Below are 23,306 nucleotides of genomic sequence, written 5' to 3'. Positions count from 1 at the left end.
CTTTTATCCACCTTTGCTGCTGCAGCCCACCACTCGCCATTCATCAGTTTATGCATTGTGCGCCAGGGCAAATAATGACAGAATATCTAGCTAAAGAAGGGGTACTTAATCAGCAATCAAGATTCAATTTGTTTTAATTTTAGCAGGTGTTTGTGAGGTACATTGATGGGAGAGATAATATGTGCTGCTTTCATTAGCTCTCTTGTTTTTGTGCTTGAACATTTAAGAGCCAGATGTTCGGAGGTGAGCTGATCAGAATATTAAGTCTCCAGAGGTTGGTTTCCATAGTGTTTTACATTCCTTTCTTTATCTCCCTCGATTCACCCTGAGCTCTGAGGTGCAAGTGCTTGCAATGACAGACTCCATCTCAGAGTCCTGTTCGACTGAGGCTTTAAATTAGTGGCTAATTCTCGGTATAAAATACTTTAGTTTAATAATCTGTCATTAATTCTTGGACTCTGGGTCAGCCTCGTTTCTCATTCAAAATTCTTTCCTCTGATAATCCATTTTAGAAATTATTTGTGTAGCAGCTGGTATTTCATCAGGATATTTTCCTGAAGCAAAAACACGGGCATCACATAAGCTACAAAGGTAATGACCACATCATCTTGTTAAATCGATATCCAAACTTGATCAGTGCTCTGTCATCAACTAGTCAAAACACGACAGTGATGACAGCCTCATGGCATGAACAGTAAGAGCAGGGCCATTTGAAATCTGTAGCTTTGCTGAGTTTGGAAGTTATTACTTCTCGCAAGGAAGTGTGAATACTCTCAGATGAAATTATTTTATAATGTAATATAAGATTACTGTGTTACAGTTTGCAATAAACCATTAATAGGACTTGGAGAAGATCTAATCAGTAGTTAGGCTTTGTTTTACAATTTTAACTCAGTTGTAACTGAATTTAGCTTTTATTTAATAGCTTTCCTAGTTACATTTTGATAAGATGCACATCTTTTTTTTCTTCTTTAGCAACGTGAATTCCCTTTCCGCTGAAAAACAAACCCACCAATAAAGAGTTAATTGAATTGACATTGGCAAGAAGATGTTTTCTCCCACTATTAATTGTTTTCTGTTTACTTTGATGTTCAAGGATTGTACTGTTTTACAAGCATATTTTCTTAATTGTGTCACCTTGTACAATAAGTATGTCAGAAGGGAAACATTTGCAAGTGATTAGATATGGACCTATGTGTCACCAAATGTATGAGGTACATACCCTTATAGGATATAATTGTGATCTTTTAATATGCGGCCATTGACCCAGACTTGTTATTATCTATTATAGTTTATAATAATGTATCTCTTTATGATTAAATGATGATGCCCGGCAGAACACTATGATTAGCATTTCAGTTATTTATAGATTATGTCAGAGCAGTAATAAACATAAAATGCTGTTAATGTGTGGCTAATGAAATCTGGACATGAACAAGTTTATGAATTGATATAATTCATTTGAGTGTTCTAACTGAGCTGCTGGTTCTCGTCATAATTCAAAAGCTTAGCAGGGTTCACCGATTAGGTGGTAGACTAATTTGCTACAAAAAGTCAATGGGTTTTCATCGTCTTGGGCCATCATACCCAGCATGGTTGATTGCATAAGGACTATACAAAGTAATTCTCATAAATATATTTATTAAGCTTAATATGTTTTGTAAGGATAGGACAGAATCAACTATTATACAACATATGTGGAACAAAAATCACAGTGTTAATTAGATAGCCAAAAAGATGTGCACAGCAAAATCATGAAAGGCTAGAGAATTACTTGATTATTAAGGGAGGAAAAAAGTGGGGTGATTCAGGAGCAAATGCTGATGAAGGCTGCAAAACAAGGGTGCCTTTTTCTCCCCTTGAGATACTCATCAAGCGCACATTAAATTCCATTTGACCGGTAATGACTGGAAGTTGCAAGTTGCATTTCTCAGGCTGTTAGTATGAGTTTCATGTCTATAGCTTAGTTCAAGTCTCCAAGGAAAGATATCAGATTGTGCTTTGTTCTAAGGATGTTAATATATTTGTTGGAAGGGTCTGTTTTTAGACCAAATGTAAAACCATGATTTCTTCTTAGGAAACAAAATTCGAAGATGTCTCTCAGGTTCTTAGAGACCAATCTTTATGGCTAGACAGAGACCACTCACCCTTAGCTTATGGAAAACAGATTCTGAACTCTCAGGCAGCAGTGGTCGGCTCCTTGACATGCGACACTTGGATAGAACACTGCTAAACAACCATATCTGATGCATTTAAAAAAATAAGTCAGTTTCCAATGTCATAATGTAAAGAGAAACAAAGCATTGATTTTCCAGCTTCAGCTTGAATGTAAAATATCTGATTTCTTCACTGTTTAAATCTGTCTAATTTAGTCACCACTTCCATAACTAAATCTTGCTTTTTACTAATTCTTCAAGATTCTGTAGCAGGCAGAACTAGGGACAAAGGAAAGGATGATTTAAGGTGGCAGATTTTGGATCAGAATCATCATCATCATCATCATCATTATTATTATTTCAACCAACACTACCCATAACAGCCGCTTTGCAACAGTAATGATCAATGCTTTCTGGCCATGACGTAAGTTCCTCTGATCATGTGAGCTATCCCTGGGGATATTCAAGTAGAGGCTTAGATGAATGGTAGAAGTCCAGACTAAATCAGCGTTTCCAAAGTGTGTTCCATGGAGTACCAGTACCTCAAGATGCTCTATTAAAAAAATGTTTTCAAATTAGTGTGGGAAACATTATCTACTCCACCATGTACGCTGCACTCCAATAATTGATGTAAAATTAATATGATTATTTAATCCATGCTATAAGCAAGAAATAGTTAAAAGATATAGTAGATGTTCAATAATTTTTTGTGGGATGAACGTATCCATTAATTACAATTTCCTGGAAAGTTCTTTATTGCTGAGATTGCAGCATTTTTAATGCAAGTCACAGCTCTTGCATATTAAATACAGTTGATTTTGTTACTTGTCCTGCAGCTGTGGCATAAGGGTAAGTTTTTATTTTTGTTTCTGTCTTTTTTTAAAGAGGAGTGAAAAAACATCCAGGAGAATGGAATCTTTTGCTCCTTATTGGACAGTTTTTTTTTTCCCTTATGGCATTCTGTCCTCAAAGCGTACATTTCCCCCCAAAATCTTTTGGAGCAGGATATATTTGCCCTTTCAGAGCACTATAAATGGAGAGTGGAGAGTGGAGGGCTCCTTGGAGCTGGAGGGGTAAGAGAGAAGGGAAAGATCAGTGAGACCTGAGAAGGAGAGGAGGTTATGAAGACCTAGATGAGGAGTAAAGAAGCTGTTATTGGCTACAAGGCCACACTCTGCAGCCTGGCTCTCAACTTTTCTTTCATATTATTCCTTCTGCTTAAAATTCATTTACTCTTCTTCTTTGCTCTCAGCTTTTCCCCTCCTCTTCTCATTAAAGAACATTTCTTGTCTTTCTTTAAGACCAAGCACAAAGCTAATATTATTGCCTCTGTGAAGATTTCCCAGGCTCGTATTCCTATCCTGTAACATTGTATACCTACCTCTACTATTTTGACTAGTCTTATTGTCTTGGAAGTATGTTTAGCTGTCTATATATATTGCTTGAGTTTATCAAGGGTGGGGTCTGTGTCCTATTCTGCTTTATATGTGCTCCAGGGCCTAGAAAAATGACTAATTAGTGTAATCTACATGTTGAGTGAGCCTGGAAAGAAAGCAAGATGACAGGAAGGACATTCAACCAAGATGGTGTCCTTGGAACTATGAGTCCCAATCTTTGGCGTCTGACAGCATAAAATTATCTCGAGCTATAAAAAAAAAATATGAGTCTTGACTCCATTCTCAGAGAGTCAATTCAGTTCAACTGAGTAAGGCCTACAAACTTGTATTTGGGAAAGAAACAAACAAAAAGAACATGATACTGTTACCTCCCTAGGAAATTAAGTACCCTGTTTTAGGCCCAGGAGGGCTCAAACATTAACTTTAAGGCCCACTGTCTCACCAGGAAGTGTAGTCCTGAGAAGTACATGGACACCTGAGGGGAACTGGGGCTCACCCAGAATTGAGGTTTGCCTCTATTCAGCAGTGGATGGAAGATCTTACTAGTCTCTTAAAAAGAGTTGACCAATAGAGAAGTACACTTGGGAAAGATATACATACTTATGTATCTATATAGTATATGTATGTGTATGTGTGTGTGTATATATGTGTATGTAAGTGTGTGTGTGTAATATCTATGTATCTATATTTATATTATATATAATGTTTATATACAAGCATATCTTTGTTTATTGCTTGATAAAACTATATAAGGTTTACCCATAGTGTTTTCCTATGCGAAATCAGTAAAGCCAAATTGGGAAATCCCCTATCACCACATCCAGAATTCTACAGGGCCTCAAAGGTAGTACTGGAAGTTCATATTTCTAACCACTTAGTTGAAATTGTTGGTTTGCCTGTGATAAGGTGCCCATGCTGAATTAAATGACAAGTTTCTTGCTTTTGATTTTAATGAAATCAACATAATGTGGTACTCCTGCTTTGCTCATGATGTTGCACACTGAAGACAGAAATGTCTATATGTATATGTATAGTAAATGTCTTCTTACCTGACTCAGTTGGGACTGGTAGTTGTTCAAATTATTGGAAAAGTTGATAAGATCAAGTCACAAAAATAATATCTCTATATAAGAATCATTTTATTTTAAATTAAAACTTTGAGTATGGATCCAGTGATTGAAATTCCATATAGCCTTTCTTGCATAAAGTATGCCAATAATCTAGCTTTTGTGATTTTCAATTCCAATTTCTTTCAAGTAGAATGAAAAATTACAGATGCTTCTGGAGAAATCTGATAGCAGAATCCTTCAAGTTTTTTTGTTGTTGTTAACTTTTTCAGTCTATGGTGACCTTACCCAGAACTAATACTACAGCCTGTGTGCATGTGTGTGAGCACGTGCACACACGTGTGTGTGTGTGTGTGTGTTTGTGTGTGTGTGGTGGTGGTGTTGTGAGGGTAGCTCAACTTTATCTATTTTTCCAAAGTATTGAGTGTAGTTTCATAGGCACAGTAATTATTTCGTTTGTTCTCATGTTTCATTGGTTTGTAGGCTGTTAAGAGAGCTTTTGCACATATATATGTGTACAAACATTTGATTTACGAAATATTTAAAATTAATCATGGTTTAATACAACTTATTTCATTGATAAAATCTTTGAAAAAAACCCAAGAGGCAATAAAGTCTCTTTTGGCCAAAAAAATAAATAAATTAAATTTTGTTTTAATGAATCCTTAGTTGAAAGAAAAAAATTCTTAGGTTGTTTAAGTGGAAATGGCTGACTAGCAGGTTATGGTCTAGGTATTTGAGTGAGGATAAACTCCATTCCAGCATCCCAATTTCTGGTTAGAGAGACACTCTTAGTGCAGCTACTGTTACAGGAAAGGTCTTTCTCTAATTGGGATAGGCACAGATCCAGCTCTTACAAAATTGTGTCTCAATGTGTGCTCTCTTATAGTAACATTTTGCATTTACGGAATAAAATGGTTCCAACTTTTTATCAGGTTCTTTGTAAAATTCTCTTCTTTTTCTCATAACGTCTCTTAGGAAGTGACTGAGGTCCTTTACTAAAGGTCTATATTGAAAGCCTTTTCTGTATCCCAGAATCCACCCATGTAAATATTTCAGTTCTGTACAGTTTGAGGAATATCCCTTTGCCATAAGTGGGGCCAAACACTGAGGTCACAGGGGGCCATGAGTCTCCTCAGTTGTTCTAGTTCAGGGATTTTAACCACAAATCTGGTGATTAGGCTGGGAGATAACACACAAGAAAATGTTAGTTACCAGCTCTCCATGTGTCCTCTCCGTTTCCCAGTCTCTGTCCATGTAGGTGTGTTTCTTACTGATGGCACATGAATAGAAGTGATCTGTCATTTCCTGTCCAAGGCAGTTAAAAGTGGTAGGCCTGCTGCATCCTTACTGTTTCTCCGTTTCCCTGCCTCTCTTCCTCTTCCCCTTCCCTCTCTCCCTCCCCTCTCCCTCGCTGTCTCCATTTGAGTATTAGAAGTGAAGGGCATTAGATGGAGGATGCCAGACAGAAGCAGCCCAAGTCGTGAGTCACCCAGTAGAGAATTATCCAAATCACAAAGAGTGTGTTGTGTGTGGGGAGGGTGTTAAGCCACTGAAATCTTAAGGTTTATTTGGTACCACAGCACATATTATCCTGTCCTAAACGATACAGTAGTTCACTGTAGCATAAAGTTCACTAAAATAAAAAGACCAGAAGGGGGCCATCCCAGTGGCCTAGTGGTTAAGTTTGTGTGCTCTGCTTCAGCGGCTGGGGTTCGCCGGTTTGGATCCCAGGCATGGACTTAGGTAGCACTTATCAAGCCATGCTGTAGCAGGCGTCCCACATATAAGTAGAGGAAGACAGGCATGGATGTTATGTCAGGGCCAATATTCCTCAGCAAAAAGAGGAGGATTGGCAGTGGATGTCAGCCAGGGCAAATCTTCCTCAAAAAAAAAAAAAACAAACCCAGAAAAATTTCAGTTTAATATGTTCCTACCTATAATACGTTTCCATACAATACCGCTAACTATACTGATGAATCAGATCCAGCAAAACAGTTATGAATAGCTATCTGTTTTTGCATCCTCAAAGACTTGTTGTGAGTATACAGATAATCAAAGAAGAAATTAAAAATGGACCAGTTATAATAGGACCAACAAACGGCAGTAGCAGTCCTGACTTCCTCCCCTCCCTCCTCCTCACTTCTGACGTTTATTTCTAAGAGCTGCTGGGTTTTTTCTAATAGCTTTACTTGGATAATCTAAATGAATCCTCACAATAACCCTGTGAGGTAGGTAGTATTATTTTCCTCATTTACAGATCAGGAAGCTGAAGCCCAAGGAGATAAATTGCTGAAGTTCCCCTTGCAGGGAAGTGAGAGGGTGAAGTATGGAACCCAGGGAGTCGGCAGCAGAGCCCGTGTGCTTGACCTCTACATTTCGTTACATAAGCCAGAGTTTCTCAAGTGATGTTCACAACTGTGGGCTTGTAGACTTAGGAGCCTAGTGCTGCGCATGTAGCCAATACTCCAAAAAATATTCGTTCATTTCTGGGTGCAGGGCTTCTAGAAGCCAACTCTTTTTGACCTCTGAGTCAGTGAGGTTTAAGGGTTGAGAGCAGCGCTGCCTTATTCAGGGCTACCGAAGCATCTCACCTGGCAGCTCACCTTCGTTTGGCCTCTTCCTTGCTCAGAAATTCTGGTGGCCCCTTAAACCCAGAGACACACCAAATGTTCAGAGTTCCTTTGGGAGGGGAAGATCACGCATAGACTGGATTTGAAGAGCCCTACACCACAGAAAAATGCTCAGCCTGTGGCATACAAATGATCTTAAAATACCCCATGCCCGTCTCCAAAGCTTGAGTGTGTCTCTTCGGCCTGTTTGCCAAGATTCTGCTGATCTCGCCTTATTTTTTACAACCTTTGGATCTGTAAACAAAGGAATTGGTATAAATGATGTCTAGGCTGGTTTGCTAGCAGAGCAGGTCATCTAACTGCCTCCACCACCTGTATTTCTTATCCCTCCTACTATTCCTTTTTCCATGTAGTGAAGAGTGTTCAAACATTGGGGCTGGGCAGGCCTGGATTTGAATCCAAGCTATACAACTTAATAGAGGTTTGTTCCTGGGAAATGTATTACTAAACCTCTCTAAATCTCTCCCAGTCCCATATCTCTCAACTATGAAATGAGTATAATCAGATTGACTTAGTAGAGCTTGGCCCTTAATTGGGTCTCAATGAATGGTAACTTTCTTCACTTTTTAGTTTCTGTCCATCTGCACATGTATCATATTTCAAAGCCTAACTTGTACTGCATGTCCTCCTTGAAGGCTTCTCTGATGAATTCAACCCCACATTCCATTATTTGTCCGCAAATTGCTTTTACACTGATTTTCCTGTGCTCCACAAATAACCCTTCATTATACTTGGCATCTGAGCAGATATCCATAATCAAATCTGGTTTAGTCCGCCTTCGTCTTGATCGTCCAACTGGTATGCAGATTGAGGGTAAGGAGGCTTTTTCTCCTGTTTCCCATAGAGCTGGGCATGCAATAGGCAGCCATTACATACTTCTTGTAATGGTCAACTCACTTATCTTTGCTATAAATAGCACTAACAGAGGGATTACAATTTAATAATCATGTAATTCATTTTTGTAAGACACTGAATGTGGAGACACAGGGAACCCGCAAATGAGGAAAAAGTTGTGATGCAGGAAAAAAATGAGTGCAAAATAACTACTATAATGCAGTTTGAGAAACAGAAACACAAGACATCCAAAAGATGGAGAAAAATACGTCTGGCTTGGAAAATTAGAAAGGATGAATGACATGGTTTCCATTACAGTGGGCACTGTCTATCGCATTTTATCCATCTCTAGGCCAACTGCTTCACCATCAAATGAACTGAAAAACTGCACCAAATTTGTCTGGAAAGGGAGGGGAGGGCTCAGCCTTGAGTGTATTAGCAGGGCATTCTTTCTATCCCACTTGGAATCCAGGTACTTATTCTAATGGCCCCTAATGACATGGGCTTCCCCTCACCCAACATATTTCTTTAAAAGTCAATCTCGTAATGCAAGGATATTTGTATATAAATTTGGAAGTACATGTGTTTTAATTTTTAAAAAGCTAACAGATGTGTAGAGTGGAAAAGTAAAGAGTACACTTATAAAAAATCATCTGTGATCATTCCAGAGCCAGAGACATTTAACATTCTTCCCGCCACATGTCTCTGACCCAACACAAGACTCCATGAGCATTTGCTCCCTTATCTCTGGCATCAGCCCCTGTTCAGTTACCTTTCGGTATCATTCACTCTACACACATTCTTTTGCTGTGGAACATAAATCTTTTTCCTGTCTCCACAAAAAAGTACTTAGTGTAATCATACACCACCAGTTCCAGCCATATTTTGCTGATTCTTTCTTTCCTTTTTTTTTTTTAATTTTAAACTTCTAGGGATTAAATGAGTTTTTGCCATATTGTTCCCATGAATAATTTTTCTCTCCCCTTTGAAGATAAACCATACCTTCTTCCTTTTCTTTATTGAGTTAAGGGGGAAAAAAGATTTGAAAAGATTTGTAATTAAACTTATTACTTGCTTCAATAAAGAAATCTATCATGAATCACTCTTTAACAAATTTGACATCTGTAATAAAACTTCACTTTTACATACCCCTTTATGTCAGCCTAGATCTTTTAATATTCTCAGTGAGGGAAGCAAAATAATCATAGACTCTTTGTCAGTACAATTAGCATAAATGCCCTGAATAATTTGAAAACATCTACACTTTAAACTTTGCTGCGGCCTACTTTGTCTTAGCTTTTCAATCTTTCTTGTTGGGGGAGAAATAAGCCAGTGTGTTACCCTTTTCTTGATCCTAATGTGAAATTCTGTTTCTGCATATCTAAATACATATCTGACTCAACCCCTTAGAAACCTTACCCACATCTTTATCTCCTTGCCCATTCTCTAGCTTCCCCACTCGGTAAAGTTAAAAAGAATTATGAGTGTAAGCCAAGAGAATGCTGGGCTGTGGAAGTGTGTGATTTGAAGATGTTGATGATAAGCACGGAGAATTACATCTACCCTCTTTAACTAGAATGTCATGCGTTTTCCTCACCACCCACAAAATCCCACTGGCGATGTAGAGGAATGGTATTTGATTTGGGTCTATATCTTACTGTTACAATATGTTGTAACAGAGCAAGCATGTTCAATATAGGAGGCAATTTAATTTTTAAAAATATTTCTCTCTTGTACTTTGGAAAAAATCAACTCACTTCAGAAATACCATAAGTTTCTGTAATCTCACTAAGACAAAAGAGGACTCACTCAGAGTCTGGATAACAAGGGTTGCTTAGGAGATGGATTGTGTAAAATACAGGTGAGATAACTTCTTTAACGATTTTTAGGATACTTGGACTATAGGCAGCCTTTGTACAAAAAATATAAGTGCTACTTTACGTAATAGATAGTTATTAAATAGAATACAGTACTCAAAGTGGAAGAAAAATAGCTTTAAAATGGATTTAATTATGTTCACTAATTTGAAGTTGATGCCGTTGAGGACCCCTATTCCATTCCCCAGAAATATCTCCTTGCCCTCCCTCCTCTAGTTTTACTGCAAGAAAGCAGGGACTGAATTAAATTGACAGTGGTTAAGTCGTGTGGTTTATTTTTTTTCTATTTTCAATTAGTTATTAAAAGATTTGCTACTAATTCTTGGCCCATTTATTCTATCTTTATGGAATGTTCCTTAGAGTAAAAATAGGTGTTTAATTCTTCATAAGGATCTCTGAATTCATAAACAAAGCATTTTTAAGATCTATCTAAAATTAGGGTCGCTTTAAACTCTATAATAGCTGTAAGATATCAATATGGGAATTTATAAACCAAGTCAACCTAGGTGTCATTTAGAATTGGGTTCTTCAATAAGCATGGATGGTACTCAGATTCTTTTCTTCTTGCTTCGAAGTGTAATGGAAATGGTCAGTAACTATGCACCAAGCATACTGCTGAATGCTTGGCTATAGGCTTGGGGGCATAGAAAATGGTTGGAAGATACAATTTACCCCCCATGAGAGTTTCCAGACTGTTTAGAGAGAAGACTCAGAGCACATGTGGATCATACATCCAAACAGAATTAGGAGGGAGAAGAATGCTTTGGTGTAGTCAAACAGATACTCTGGAGGAGGGAGAATGTGAACAGGTCTAGAAGAAAGAGTAAGAAGGAGACATTGCAACGCAGGGTGGAGGGGAGCAGGGGGGTGGAGCAGGGCTGTGAACAGCATAAGGAAAAACGTGTAGCCTGGGTTACCATGAATATGGGAATGGCGAAAAGAACCTGGGCCAAGTCAGAAGAAGTAGGAAATATTTAATGTTTCTGGCATTCTACTTCTTCTATAAAATGGAATAATTATACCTACTTTGAATATCTTACAGAGGAGTTGATGGCTCAAAAAATAATACTTGTGAAAGTGCCTTGTAAGTTGTAAATCCAAATTTTATTGTTGTGTTCATCATCATTGTACTTGTGACTGTGTATGGGGGGCGGGGGTGGGGAGTGTGTTGGAGAGAAGTAGGAGAGAGGACCTAAGAAGGCCATTCCTAGTGGAAAGGAGGGTAGACTTGCTTCAAGGGACAGAACTAGCCACAGGAAAAATTATGCAGTTCAATTAAATTTTAAAAGTATTTCCTGATATTGTAATAGGTGATAGTGATGGAGATTCGATGATGAAGAATACAGACATAGGCTCTGCTCCCCATGATCTTATTTTATCCCCAGAACCCTGTCCTTCTGCCAAACCTACAGAATCTTCATCATGATCTCTTTCAAAAATATTATCTTAATTATGGCCTCTTGAAGACTTGAACTTATTGGAAAAAATTGACTAAATGTTATGTCACATAAAAATACCAGGTGCTGGGAAAATATTCCTAAGCTTTGTACTGAGGAAGGACCATCATAAAAATAGTATTTGAGGAATATTAGTTTGTTGTGGGTGTGAAGAGCATATTATTGAGAAGTGTGGCAAAGACCGTTACTACTTCCTGAATATCTGAGGGCTCCTCCCTATATCTCAGGCCTTTCCCAACTAGCAATGCCATGTTACTAATTCTGGCCCATGGGCTGTGAACAGACATATTTCACTTCCAGGCAATGTGTTTAGGAGTCAGTGCATGACCCTCCAGCTCTCTTTTCCCCTGTTGTGGCAACCCTGGAGGCCCCTGGTTGAGATGGTAGAGACCCAAGATGGAAAGAACTTGTATGTCTGAGTTGCTTCATTTGGGAGCTGCTTGGAACTGCAGCAGACTTTGTGTGAGCATGACATAAACTCTTTTGGCTTAGACCACTAAGTCCTATCCTTGACTCTTACAGTGAGATAGGCTGGTGACAATCAGACCTGCTAAATGGCAGGAATATTACTCTATAGATAAGATAGTATAGACTTAGAGTTGGCAAATGTCTTGAATGCTCTGCTTACGGTTCCCGGTTCTTATGTAATGTTATTCTGTTCAACTTCTCACCCATTAATAGAAAGCTGCAGGTTGAAAAACAATAAAATGCATTTTTGCTACTCTCTTCAAGGTTGTATACAAAAAATTGAAAAAAACCCCAAAACATAGCAAACAAACTGAGGACTAAATCCCAAGGATGGTAGTTTGGTGCATAAGATTATGTTTACTGAGGGGAGATGTAAGCTTTGGATAATATCTGCACTGGGATATTCCACTACAGTTTTCTCATGTCCAGATTCTCTTCTGATGGCAGAACAAGTCAGAAATGACTCTAACATCTACTGCCATGTCGTGTGGGCTTTGTTTCCTGTATGGGTAGTTTCCCAATGAAGAGAGGCATTTCAATTATTCCCACTGGCCTTGTTCCTGTTGACACCTTGATGCTGTATAGGAAAGAGTTAGTGAGCTAGTGAGCTTTAGCCTCTGGAGCTAAACACATTTTATCAGAAAACAATTTCAGCAATTGACTCTCATCTGGTCATGTTACTTATATCTTGTTATCTCTCAAGGGCCCTGTAATTAGAGCAGGTGTGTGTCCTCTTAAATTAGAGATGTGGCAACTGTAGACATTGTAGTAAGTTCTAACAGGAGACTCTAATGACCTCTAGATTCAGTAATTAGAATGAAGCTTGTGGGCTTGTTTGGTCAGAGAAAGTGTCAAAAATGGGCAAATATATCCCAAAGTGGTGGATTTATAGGATATATCCTAACTGACCAGGAAAGATTTCAAATAAAATCACAGACTCGCTCCTTCCTTCCTTTCCTCCTCCCCACGCCCCTCCCTCTTCCCCTTGCTTTTCTCCTCCCCTTCCCCCACCCCCTTCCTTTTCTCCTCCCCTTCCCCCACCCCCTTCCTTTTCTCCTCCCCTTCCCCCGCCCCCTTCCTTATCTCCTCCCCTTCCCCCGCCCCCTTCTGTTTCCTCCCCTGCTTCTTCCCCTTCTTCCTCCTCCTCCTCCGTCTTCTCTCACTGTCTCTGTCTCCCTTTCTCCCTCTTCTTCCTTCTCTAAAAATAGACCAAATTGGAACTTTAATTTAGATATTTTTCCAATATTCAATGTGACAAATAAGGCAGAGCTTCTTGCTGTTTTAATAGCTAATATTCTAATAATCAAATGACCAAATATTGTTTTAGTGGCAATTTGGGGGCTATTTTTTTGTCTTAATTGGGTAAAAAGCATGTTCTACAACTCTTGGAGATTGTGGAAAGGTAAATACAACTAAGGAGGAAGAAAAACTGTTGAGGTGAGTGAGAAGAAGGTAAGAAGAAAAGTGTGACAAGGAGGACCTAAAAAGGAGAACCGGAGGAGGAAAGTGGTGGTATTCGTCTTGAGGCAAATAGCAGAGGGGATAATACAGACCTTTCTCTGAATACGTGTGTATTTTGCAAAGGTAATTCCACGTAAATGATATGTGGTGTTAATTACTACGTCAATGCTCTTACACTTACTTTTTTATTAAGACTTTATTTTTTAGAGCATTTTTAGGTTCATAGCAAAATTGAGAAGAAGGTACAGAGATTTTCCATATACCTCATATACCCGCTGTCCCCACACATGCATAGTCTCCCCAATTATCAACATCCCCCACCAGAGTGGTGCATTTGTTACAGTTGATGACCATACATTGACACATCATAATCACCCAAAGTCTGCAGTTTACATTACAGGTCACTCATGGTGGTGTACATTCTATGAGTTTGGACAAATATATAATGACATATACAGAGTATTTTCACTGTCCTAAAAATCCTCTGTGCTTCGCCTATTCATTTTCCCCAGCCCCCTACCTTCCCAACCCCTGGCAACCACTGATCTTTTCACTGTCTCTATGATTTGGACTTTTCCAGAATGTCATATAGTTGGAGTCGAACAGTGTGTAGCCTTTTCAGATTGGCTTCTTTCTCTTAATAGTAGGAATTTCAAGTTCCTCCATGTCTTTTCATGGCTTGATATCTTATACTTACTTTTAAAGAGGAACATAAAATGATCTTCTCAAGTTATCCTAGAGCAAGAAATATGTAGTAGGTGGTATTGGTGCCCCCACTCACATTCCCTCGGCCCCCTCAGCCCTAGTGAGCAATCCCTGTGCATGCTGGTGGCTTCCCACCTCAAGCTTCTCTCAGCTTCACTACTTCAGAGCTTTCTCTTAAGCCTTAGCTGGTTTAGCCCTCATTAGGTGTAGCCTTGAAGATGCGGACTTGAAGCTCTCAGGGTAGGGGCAGCTCTCAACTGTGGACTGGGTCAGAGGATAAATGCCCCAGCCTTCTAATTCTGCACTGGCATAGTTCTGAGGTTCATTTCTTCTTGGTTCCTGAGGGACCCCAGAGGGGATAAGCCTCAGGTGTCCACAGTGATAGTCAGCTCAGAACTTATGCTTGCTTGTTTTCCCTCCTTCCCTGACTTACTCCCTGCTCCTTCACTCCATCTTCTTGAACTCACATCCAAATAACCTCAGTTCACCAAGTCCTTGTCTCAGTTCCTGCTTTTGTAGGAATCCAAATTAAGATACCCTATTTCCACCATACAGTGTCTCTCAAATTCAACTCCTCTGTTCATTTGATCTGATTTTTCGACTGTTTTTGGAATAAGTTGGATGGAAATACGTTTGTACAGACACAGTTGCTAAAAGAATGGGGAACAGAATTATGGACAATCTCTTTTCCCTTCAAAATTTTTTTATTGGTCAGGCTAGATGCTGACTAGTGCTTTCAGAGTTATTATATGAGAAGTGCTAATTGGTTAGTACACCACATAGCTGATTTTAGCATTACAAGGGAAAAAAGTGCTAAATGTAATGTATTATTTTTATTTCCTTTTCCTCAGCCCCCACAACTCTTGAGAACTGTTTAACCTCTAAGTTATTAAGGAGTTTTTTTTTTCCTTTGGAGATGACAATGCCTGATGATTTCTATGTCCTTAGGGCAAGGGTAAATCTTGGTGTGCAGCCTGAACCAAACAGATAAATATAATTATTATTTCTGTATATTTGATGATGAAAGGGTTTCAGGCTCCACAGACTGATCTTTCTGTCGCCAACTGCATACTGCCGAAATTTTGATTAAAGGCTCACTGAAGTAGTTTATCAGTATTTGTTTGGTTTCAGGAAGTAAAATATGTGAGCTCAATATGAATGACAGACTGCAGCCAACGAGAGCATTTGTTTCATCAGCCTGGGAAACTCAGAATCCTTGCTGTAGATAATGTCTGAGGAGGATATTTTCCCTTCCTAGATTTGCATAGAGCTCAATAGCCCCCTGATTCCAGACATATTATGTTCTGTGGTAGCTTTCCTTGCTTCCATCTTCCCCTTGCAAATGTGAATGTACTAGAATACAGACATCATTTAAAAAAATAATTTAGACCCTTCAAATTCCCCTGTCTGGAAAATGTTTATACAATTTGTAACAGAGAAGCCCAAAGTGGTGCTGAAGACAGCCAAAATATTTTGCTGACTTTTTGAAGGGATCATTTCTAGACAGAGGGGAAAAAAATACTGATCTTGATAAAAGAAAGAGAAAGAATGAACAAGCAGGTTCTGATTTTTAAGCTCTCATAAAATAGTAAGCAAATTTTTTAAGGAATACCTTTTAAAATACTAAAATGGGTTATTAGAAGGAGATAGGCTGTGAAATGCCCTCCAGTCTCATGAGTCAAACAAAAAAACTAAAGTTAGGGGCACTATAATTAATCTGATGTTTTCTCTGTATATCAGAGAGAAAGAGAGAAGGATTGAGAGAGAGATGGGGAGAGAGAGATGGAGGGAAAGAGAGAGAGAAGAGAGAGCAAAAAAAAGAGAGAGAACACACACACACACACAATTTGTTGGGGGTGGGTAGCAAGAAAACAATACAAATAAAACCATCATATGAACGTTTCCAGAACTCACTTGGTGATTGTAGAATGGTGATTTTATTTTTAGCATACGCTCTCCTACTCCTAAATGGAAAGCATTAATTAATACAAATAAACTTTTGATAAATCTCAGCTACTTACGTCTGTGTGTGAAATTTGAGGTATTTATCCTAATCAAGCCTTTTAACATTAAGAATTTTAAGTCTTTTCATTTTATCATTGTTCTCATGAACCTGAGTCTCTTTCATTCTGTATGTACACACCACGTGCACAAGTGATTACAAAAACAAAACAAAATAGACATCAAAGAGAGGTGCCTTGGTTCCTTTCTGTGGAGCAAAACCAAAGGAAGCAAAGATAGTCTCCATCTATTGTAACTTTGGTGGTTTTCCAAATTGCCTGCAATACGGCAAGCTCTTTGTTCAGACCTTTTTAAAATAACATAAACAGACAACACGCAGAACATTTAGAGTGAAGGCTGACAGTGTCTTTTCAGCTGATGGGACTTCAGGTAAAAAAAATAATAAAAACAAGCTGCACAATGTGAATTAGAAAGAAAACACCTGTCTCTACCTCTTACACTTTTGGACTTCTCTACATTTATAAGGTAGTCTTTATATTATGAAATGGTAGCTTATATGTCCTTTTTCTTTACCTTTTCTTTTCTCTTTTTATCTCATTTTTTTAAAAACATTAAAGTTCCTTCTATGTGTGGGATAAGTACACAGTGAGGTATATGATAGGGGCTTCAGTAATTTTGAAAATGTGTATTATTTGGCAAAATAGTCTGTAATGATTTGAGCCCATTGTGTCCATGTCTATTTGGACACTTCTTTAAGAGTGAATTTTTGATCTGATGGACCGTAATCACTTCTCCCGCAGCAAATCCCTCTCAGATGCTAAATTATTGGGCCTCCACTGCAGTTACAGTTTATTGGGTAAATAATAGTCTGATTAGACCAAGGCAAAACTTATGGATGGCCCAACACGCATGTTAGCTGCCTACAAATCTTTCCATACTTTCATTGAAAACAATTACCAGTGTGTATATAGGCCAATGGGAGAGTCGGGGATTCCCATTGGATAATTACAATGCTGTGACCATTATAGTTTTCAAGGCCTTTTGTTCGTCATTTTTCGTTAGAATCTGCAACAGCTCTGAGAGGGCAGTGTTGGGAGCCTGTTTAGCCAATGAGAACACTGAATCTCAGTGTAAGTGGCTCCCCAGGACCTTGGAACTCTTGGGATGGAGAGCTTGGACATGAAGCTGGGTCTTCCTCTATCTGCTGGGCAGCTGCTTTCTTCTCGACAGACTTTTCATGGCTAGTGTAGAGTGAGGAGCTTTAGTTTAGCTTTTAGTTTGAAGAAAAAATGTTTCTTCATTTTTTGATAAAGTTTGGTCACATTTTGAGACCAGAAGAGAGAAAAACCATTCTAAGAAATTAGTAGGAAGATAGTAGTAATGCTGAAAGGAAGAATTAATAATTTTATTTAAGAGCTGAAGTTCTAGCTTTGGAAATGTAGATGACAAGGTTCTTCATTGCCACCACAGGTACAGAACTAGGTGTCTGCTCAGTAATATCAGCAGGAGTGTTTTTCCCAAATGGCCACAATTGTGTATTTCTTGAAATAAGTATCTTAAAAAACAAAACAAATTTTCTGAACTGAGTTTCTTCTGGGGACTTACACTCAAGATTTTCAAGATATGCTAGAATGTGACCTTACGAGAGTTAACAAATTGAAAATTTCCTAAATTCTCTCTAGTAATTAAAGGCCTAAAGACTTCATTCTATTTGCTTGTCTGTTTGTTCTTGCTGATGAGTTTACATCCCAAATATTTTTTATGCAACTGTAAGTTAAAGATTTATTGATACACTCTTGTGTACAAGGCACTCAGCTTGACATTGCTGGGTATAATAAGAAAAGTAAGATCTTATCCCTGCTAAATTAGTTTGCATTGTTGTTTTATAAATTACCACAAATTTAGCAGCTTAAAATAGCACTTATTTGTTAGCTTCTGTAGGTCAAAAGTTCAGCACAAGGTAGCTAGGTTCTCTGTTCAGGGTTTCACAAGGGGAATTCACTTCCAAGGTCATTCTTGGCAGAACTCAGTTCTTTGTGGTTGCAAGACTGAAGTCCCCATCTTCTTACTAGCTTTCTTGCTGGAGGCTGCTCACAACTCCTAGAAGCTGCCTGCGTTTCTTGCCACGTGGTCCCCTCCAACTTCAAACCAGCAATGAGAACTTCTCATGCCTCAAATCCCCCTTCAACTTTGATTCTCTGGCTTCCTTTTCTGATGGAGAAAACTTTCTGGTTTAAAGGGCTCATGTGATTAGGTCAGGCCCACACAGATACTCTTTCTATCTTAATGTTGACTGATTTTGGACCTTAATTCCATTTGCAAAATCTTTTCACAGCAGTACCTAGATTAATGCTTGATTGAATAATTCGAAGAAGTTGTATACACCAAAGGTCAGGAATCTTGGGGGTCTATTTTATAATTTTGCCTACCACACCTGCCATAAGGGAGATTAAAGTCCTTTAAGATAGATAAAACAAGGATATAAAGAGACAGGATGCAGGAAGTATGATAAGAACCACAGTAGAGGGATAAACCAGATGTTATAGGAGTTTAAAAGAAGGAGGAACCACTATTGCTTAGGAAAATCTAAAGAGGTTTCATATAAAGAACCATGGAGGGTGGGGATTATTTTTATTCACGGAGATTAGGAAAAGATGCTCCAGGCAAAGAGAACAGCACAAACAATGACAGAGAGATGGGAAAGTGAAGCATATTGGGAAATGGTCAGCAGCATTATATAGATGGAGCATGAAATACATTTGGAGTGGTAAGAAATGGAGCTAGAGAGGTAACTTGTATTTGGAAAGGACTTTGAGTGCCAGGCAGATTAATTTACCTCTAAATTGGTGGGAATTGGCCATCATTAAAAGTTATTGGATAGGAGAGAGATGTGATGGGAGCTGTACTTTAAAAAGACTGATAGTGGAACAGGGAAAAGACGGAGTTGGGGGCAGAGGTGGGTATCAAGGGAGGATCTCTAGCAATAGCCTAGGAGGTAATAAGGACCTCAACTCTACTAGGGAAAGTGAGAATGGAGGGAAGAGAATGAACGAATATGATGATAGAGTCTATAAACTTGAAAACAGATTGGAATACTGAGGGAAAGAAATGGGAAGTTGACTTCACTTTGAGCCAGGTCTCTTAAGCGGAGACAGGGACATTAGAATGATTTGTTTGGAAAGAAAATGCAGTGAGATAGGTTGTACATAGCACAATTCAGATGGGATTATTGTTGAAAGTTTTCTTAGATGTCAGCATTAGAATGAGGCCCTCAGGAAGGAGGAAGCCAAGGTCATATTGGACAAGGGGCTAGTGGAATGGATTAGCTGGGCTCTAAGGCTGCCATGAATGGGTCAGATATGGAATTAAAATGAATCCAGTCATGGCAGCAGAATTATGCCGAACACCTGGTGGTGTAGATGCTTGGGATCTCAAATAATCATTTGGAGAATTCAGTCGCTGTAGGCATAGGATATATGGTCTAGTCCCCATGTGGAAGGACTTAGTAAAAACTAGATAGGATACAAGGGACCTAGCCACCTCTTGGAAAACTGATGCACTATTCAGAAACTATTCATACAAGTTGCCTAGACACAGAGGTGACATGAGTTAGGGGTTAAGTCTGGCAACCCACTGTTTCCAAGGGCTCACAGTAGACACATTGGGAATGGAACTAATGTCAATTCTGTGTGCCAGATTGTGCCATTGCAGTGATATATATTAGCCACCTAGAAAATGAATGTTGCAGTCTGTAGGGTGAAGATGTTACTATCATATTTACAATCAAAAGGGATAGACAAGGCTAAAACTATTATGTGATGCACTGACTTTCAGAGGATGGTCAATCAAAACTTTTGGCAGGAAGGCGGGAATGTGGTTCTGTCCCTTAAAAAAATGATGATGATTCTATAATCCATAAAATTTTGAGGGAGGGCAGAAATCAAATTTTAGATATATGAAAAGGGTGGTGAGGAAATTGTTATAAACTACTCTTCACTAGGTTTTTAGTGGGGAGAGAGAGAAAAACAGATGTGTTCGTGAAAGGGCAGGCTTGCTGGATTGTTTGCTTATTTTAAAGACTCTGGTGGCCCTATGCTTGTTTGTAGATGGAGAAGAAGAACCCAGCAGAACTGCTGAAGATGAGAACTGAGGAGTGATCAGAAGGTGTGAGACCCTGGAGGAGAGACAAAGGGCTGAGATGGGGAGTAGTGATGAAGAAGTTAGTGGGATCCTCCTCTCTGGTGGGAGGAGAGGCTTAGGTTCTTCATAAAAAATATAGAACACCTCATCCTCAATCAGTGGTGTTGTCCTAAAAATGACTAAGATCTCTTTCATAAAACCTCTTTTTGAAAATACTTACATGATAGATCTGCTCTTGTGCCCTCACACTTGTGCTTCATATTCAGACTTAGGTTTCCAAACTTTTCCTTGAAGTTTTCTGCTGATCAGCTCTTGTCTTCAGGAGGCTGGAAAATGAGAGTGGGAATGTCATTAGAATTGCTATTTATAGCTTCTCGACTACCTTGTGGAGTACAGTAAGACAGAGAACCTTGACACCAAGCCAGGTAGATCAGAATCTCAAATTAGTCATATTAGCAATGTCAGGGCAGGAAGGATGAGACAAGGTGCCAGCTGGAAGATGAAGTAGAGGGCCAGCTGCCCAAGGAGACTACAAAGCTGGAGGATGGAACCAGTTGGGGAGGAGGGGGTGAATCCGGGGTGAACTGCTAGAGGAAGCTCAGAGAAGTGGTGAAATACAGTGTGGCTAAGACATGAGTTAGTTTAAGACAATCATGCAAATACAGGACTTCGTGAATGAAGGTCCTTTTTTTTTTTTTTTTTTTTTTTTCCTTTCTAGCACCACATCTAAGATGTCCCTCCTAAATTTAAGAAAGTCGTTAAAAAAAGTCTTAAAGTGTAGGCTCTTTTGAACATACTTCAGGGCCTTTCATGCTCCAATCTCTCCTTTCCTTTCTTTATGGACATCTTTGACTATTCAACCAAAAATACCACGTTCATTTCCGCCTTTTCACACAGCTTCCAGTTTTGCTTGAAATAGCCTCCTGGCACCATATTCCAAAATACTCCCTTTATGCCAAGAGTTTCTGAAATCCCACCTCTTTCAGGCCACTGGATTGGCAGAATTATGGGACTTCTTCCAATTTGCTCTTCCAATGTAAACGAGAGACTGACCGTGGCATGCCTTCTGCCCGGTATCCTCTAATAGGTACTTCACCTTTTGGTGCAAATGACATTAAAAGAGTTTTTGTGGATATAACTTTGCAAAAATATGTTTCAATCATACCCTGTCCTCACCAAAGGGTAATTTTAAATTCTAAGTGCTTGGAGCAAATTTAAATCTCTTAATCTCAGGTGAACCCAGTACAATGTAATATTTTATTCATTTTATTTAACATATATTTCTTTAATCCACACTATCTTCTTAGGGTGGTAGTATGGTGGTGGTGGTCGTGGCAGTGTGTGTGTGTAGGGGATGGAGATCCAGGTAGAGGAAATAATGTTTCTAAAAGCAGGTGCATGCCTGGAGGAATTGCAATGGGTGCACTGTGGCTGCAGCACAAGATGCATGTATGCATGAGGGCCTGGTGGTATGGGCAATTCATCCAGCAATGTCTGCTGAAAAGGAGCTAAGATGTTTGAGGTAGTTGGAGTGTATTCCAAAGCCACAGGTCTCCAAACAGGGGAGTAAAATGACTGTGATCTCTGTGAAGAGAGAGTCTGAATCTTTTTCAGCATCATCTCACCGTGTCTGACACTTCGGAGCTAATCAGTAAAAGTTCTTGCTGAATTAAATTATGCTTAATCCATGAGCAGTGAATGTAATGCAGAGGCAATATTGTGGCTGCACTGTAGTGGGGAGAGGCCAGAATCTAGAAGAACTGATGGGCAACTGCATGCCTTCAGATAAGAGATGGTGCAGATCATATGGGTGACTTTCATTTTTGTATTTAAATTTCTGATTATTTTGCAGATTTCTTAAAATGGACATGAATTGCATTTATCATTAAAAAGTAAAAGCTCATAGACTTTATTATGAAGAGAAATAGAAATGACTGACTAACAGGTCTGTGGCGTGCTGGTGGAAAGAAGAGGACAGAGTGGAGAGACATTTTGAAAACACGGAGTTGCGTGAAGAAAGGACCTCCTTCCACCACATATGTAGATTTCATGTGCCTTAGATTTATTGAGTTAGATTTTGATTTCTGAGTTCTTTTGAGGTTGCAAAGTAATCCCAGGCCTCTATGGGTGTAGGGGCCTGGGGTGGTCTCCCTGAGAGACATTTGGGAAATTGAGATCCTCATGTAGGGAAATGAAGTTCATAGGAAGGACCTTAACCAGGCTAGACCAGTCTCTCTGATTTCATTCTTTCAGGTCACCCCTCCCCCTTTTTGTTCCCTTCTTCTCCCCAAAGTCCCCCAGTACATAGTTGTATATTCTAGTTGTGAGTGCCTCTGGTTGTGCTATGTGGGACACAGCCTCAGCATGGCATGATGAGTGGTGCCATGTCCGCGCCCAGGATCCGAACCGGCGAAACCCTGGGCCACTGAAGTGGAGCACGTGGACTTAACCACTGGGCCACAGGCCTGGCCCCCATGTCAGCCCTTTAAGGAGACAGTGGTGCTGGAGCTTTGTGGTACACCCTTCAGGACTAGGAGAAGACCATCTATCACTGGCGACAATTCTGGAGCTAGGCAAGGACCATCCACACCTAGAGGGCTACACACTAAAAATGACTGAGCTGGATTTTATATAGTAGACTATCTAGTTGCTTGTTATTCTCCATATTCGTTTCCTTTCTATTATCCTCGCTTAGTGGAGTCTTGTTTTCATTTTGTCTGAGCTGGGCTTTGGGGAATTGAAGAAAAAGTTGTGTTTCCTTCTTGGGCAAAAACATGCAATGGAGGCAGTCCTGGGTGGCCTTGTTAACAGGAATTTGCATGAGTTCTAAGGGGGAGGTGAAGCTGTGGGTGTGGGAGGGAGGCTGCAAGTTCCAGACGTCCCTCCCTAGTGTGATTCTTTCTGTTACTGTGAAGGATTGGAGTCGGATCTTTTTATTTTTTATTTTATTTTTTTAAAGATTTAATTTTTTTTCCTTTTTCTCCCCAAAACCTCCCAGTACATAGTTGTATATTCTTCGTTGTAGGTCCTTCTAGTTGTGGCATGTGGGACGCTGCCTCCGCGTGGTCTGATGAGCAGTGCCATGTCCGCGCCCAGGATTCAAACCAACGAAACACTGGGCCGCCTGCAGCAGAGCGCGTGAACTTAAC

General features: G+C 39.4%; 2 long non-coding RNA genes across 5 annotated transcripts in view; both read left to right on the top strand.

The window, feature by feature from the left end:
- The window catches only part of LOC139075759 (uncharacterized), a 592,181-nt gene that overhangs the window by 277,789 nt on the left and 291,086 nt on the right, over window positions 1–23,306 (top strand). The gene's annotated exons all lie outside the window — the stretch shown is intronic.
- LOC139075761 (uncharacterized) overlaps window positions 1–23,306 on the top strand; it is a 55,671-nt gene that overhangs the window by 13,714 nt on the left and 18,651 nt on the right. The window contains exon 2 of the long non-coding RNA XR_011526530.1: window positions 20,124–20,181. This is a non-coding gene — a long non-coding RNA (uncharacterized lncRNA). The remainder of the gene's footprint in view (window positions 1–20,123; window positions 20,182–23,306) is intronic.

This window comes from Equus przewalskii, chromosome 14, assembly GCF_037783145.1.
Source record: "Equus przewalskii isolate Varuska chromosome 14, EquPr2, whole genome shotgun sequence".
NCBI classification, from domain to species: domain Eukaryota; kingdom Metazoa; phylum Chordata; class Mammalia; order Perissodactyla; family Equidae; genus Equus; species Equus przewalskii.
The sequence above is the reverse complement of the archived record's forward strand: the minus strand, read 5'-3'. Positions and strand labels throughout refer to the sequence as shown.